Here is a 3,812-nt window from a genome sequence, read left to right on the forward strand (position 1 = left end):
TGCCCTTGTTTTAAGCATGCTCAAAACAAGCGTCGAGGTTTGGCACTCAAGGTAGCTCATGGCGACCCTCTTCCGTCCTTGACAGTTTCCACTGCATCACCAAATCGTTCTCAGAGACCTTACTGCGCTTTTCCTCACGCATTCGTACTTTTCAGGTCGCAGTGGGAGCGCCAACGTGAAAGCGGTTAGGTGTGACAGGAGTATAAAGGGCGCGTTTGTTTGGGACGAATCCGTCGGATCGCAATCATGTGATCCTGATTCGCCCAAACAAACGAGTACTCGACATACAACGAAATAAAATATCTGGGTGACACACGCATACCATAATATAGTGATAATTATGACTATCAAGTGTGGGAGTGCTGTGACTATCGTTAAAAAGCATATTAATCAAATAAGGTATCCTCTAAATCCATCGCAGACCTTCCACTGGACGCCTTGTTGACAAACAACAAGCAGTGATTGGCTGAGGCGTGGGTTGCCATATTGGATCCCCTTCGAATCCACCTCGCTAGCAGGGTCGGGTTCGGTGGATCGAGATCCGTGGATCCAACCAAACAAACAGTCAGATCCACGGATCCGACCAAACAAACACGCCCAAAGGCTTCCTCGTCCCACTACACATGCGGCATATAATCCTGCCTCGGTTTCACGATGTGACACCCATAGGTATAGGTCATATGGTGACAAGCATTAATACAAGAATAGATCTATTTCCATAGGTCTATTTCCATAGATCTATTTCCATAGATCTATTTCCATAGGTCTATTTCCATAGGTCTATTTCCATAGATCTATTTCCATAGATCTATTTCCATAGGTCAAGAATAGGGATATTCCCATTACCATAGATATCTATTATTTCTACCCAAGTATAGTTATTATAGCTAGAAATCATTTTCCATTAGTCCATACTAAACTTTTCAATAAATCAACCGGAGTTACTTTTTGAAATGACAATGCCACCGGCTGAATTTACATTAGAAGCGGCCACAGATGGCGCCACAGCAATAACTATCTATGTACGTTTATTACAGTATGATAACGTTACATATGTAAAATGTACAAGCGTAAATTTAGAAAAATAGTGGAGCACATGGGATAATGAAGAGGGAAGTAGAGAAGGTGGATTAATGTGAAACGAGCTGACACGACCTAATACATTTACCAAGTAAAACAAAGAAAATAAGAATTTTGATCACCATGGGTATTATTACTAACCATTTTTACAAACATAAGACGTACATTTACTCTAACACTTCAATATTTAATTTCACGCTATCTGAGAAAGAGAGAGATAGAGAGAAAAATGTGGAATATTTAAAATGGCATCCTTTTGAATTGCCGGAGCTGCTTCATTTGTGGTCCTTGTATGTACTTTGCATCACGAGGGTTAGGCCGGATCTTGTTTAAGTCCATCAGTGACATCTGCTTGTGCCGTGGTTTAGTCTTGCAGTCGACAAAAAGCTGACCTCGCCGCCACACAAAGCGACAGTCTTTGCACCTGAGCTTCAGCATAGACTTTACCTTCATTCCACACGACTGCACGTAAGGGATGCCACCGGCGGTTGACGGAGACTGTAGGAGCACACAGTGTGGTGACGAGGTCACACTTTGGCCGAGTACGCTAAAATTTCGCACGACATGTTGTGACCACACATGAGTTCTTGACACTGAGGAGAGCAAGCCAAACATGTTGCGCAAGGTGGATCCAACTAGGGTACTTCTTAATAGCAAGTTATTCATCGTCGGCTCCGCTTACCTAGAAATATAGTGTCAAATTCGTTATACAAGTATTTATTACAACTATATATACCTTAACTCTACACAATAACAACAGGGCTTCAAGCCTAGGTTTCACTGTAGATCAGTAACAGATTGTCGTCGTCGTCGTCGTCGTCGTAGTAGTAGTAGTAGAAGTAGTAGTAGTAGTAGTAGTAGTAGTAGTAGTAGTAGTAGTAGTAGTACACAGCCCTGGCTGTAGTGGGAGCGAAGGCTACAACAGTAGGCCACAACGCCAATGGTAGAGCATCTTCTCTACACTTCTCTACTATTCACTTCTCTACTCTTCACTACACTTCACTACCCTACTCTTGTTGGGTTACATTATTGTATCTACTGGCTTAATTAGCTCCAAGAAATGGTCTTTGCTAGGGTTAGAAGACCGTTTCAAATTCTTGCCCATAAAAACTTGTAGTTGGCTCGGTATCCAAACATCGCCACAGCTAGCGTCACATGTAATAGCTCAAACGAATCTATAAACCTCTGGCTTGCTCGCGGTAACTGGGCGCTACTGGGCGCTACTTATTTATCGAGTTATGTTGTATATTCTGAGATGAATTGGATAAAAACAACCAGAGAGCCGCCATGTCCGCCATGTTCGGTGCGACCAAAATCGGCAATGCAGGGTTCTCCCTACGTTGCGCAAACGGGGCGCGCGAACTCCCCCCTGTTTGAATCGTTGCGCCCCGTTTGAAATACCTCCGCCCCGTTTAAATTCCACCACAATAAAAGTTTGCCAGCGCGGGAATCGATCGTCAAGAATTGNGTTAAGCATTAAAGGCATAATAGGTCCATTGATTATGCAATGTTAACGAATGCTAGAGTAACATGGCACCTTGTGTAGTTAATAAGTACATTACCTTATAGCCAAACGCGTATTAGTTTGTCCAATATCACTGCTAATTACTAAGAAATGTCTAATTGAAAGACGTAAATATGGTAATCTGGCGCCAACGCTAAATTGTTCGCCAAGCAAAATAGCCTCGAAACGGTTAGGTGACGTCACATGTTGCTACGGGTGTTGAGCAGAGAATTGTTTGTCCCGGAATGCTTATAACGACTAATGAGCTCGTAGAATGTATCTCTGGGTGTATTCTCGGTATTGAGGCACAAGTAAATAACCGTGGGTGCTAATGAACGGGTACCCACATGTCTTCAATTTTGGACACAAGTGTATTCGTTTGACCAATATACGTAAATACGCGTAGTGCCGTCTGCTTTCCATGTTTAGCCTGTGGCCGTGGTTAGTCCGCGATCCTCCCATAGTGTTGGCCCCCAACACAGCCTACTTCATTATTACGAGCGTTCGTGATTCGTAGGTGGATTCCACGCGTTCATTACAATTAGAGCTACTGTTACGTATACAGTTACGGTACTGTACTATCGCTAGCATTAGGTACGGCCGAGCATGCGTGCGAAAATGTCCGGTGCACTATAAATCTGTATCACACCCGCTTCGCCGGCAGCGGTTTGAAACTGTAGCCAACGGATTTTTGGACTGCGGATTTCAATTAGACATTTCTTAGTAACCAGCAGTGATATTGGACAAACTAATACGCGTTTGGCTATAAGGTAATGTACTTATTAACTATACAAGGTGCCAGTTACTCTAGCATTCGTCAACATTGCATAATCAATGGATCTATTATTTCTTTAACGAAATGAGTCAATAGCTGCCAAACAGGCGAACGCACTCTAGCTGGACAGGTGAACAAGCGTTCACGCCTACGACAAAAACATGGTTTATTACGGCACGCCACGTACGGTAACGTACGTACGATTACAATGGCTACAGCTACGACTACGTATGGTTACTACGGCTACGGCTACGGCTACGTACGGTTACTACGGCTACGTACGGTTACTACGGCTACGGCTACGGCTACGTCTACGTACGGTTACTACGGCTACGGCTACGGCTACGTACGGTTACTACGGCTACGGCTGGTTACTACGGCTACGGCTACGGCTACGTACGGTTACTACGGCTACGGCTGCGGCTACGTATGGTTACTACGTCTACGTACGGT

Source organism: Priapulus caudatus, unplaced genomic scaffold, assembly GCF_000485595.1.
Source record: "Priapulus caudatus unplaced genomic scaffold, Priapulus_caudatus-5.0.1 Scaffold870, whole genome shotgun sequence".
Taxonomy (NCBI): domain Eukaryota; kingdom Metazoa; phylum Priapulida; class Priapulimorpha; order Priapulimorphida; family Priapulidae; genus Priapulus; species Priapulus caudatus.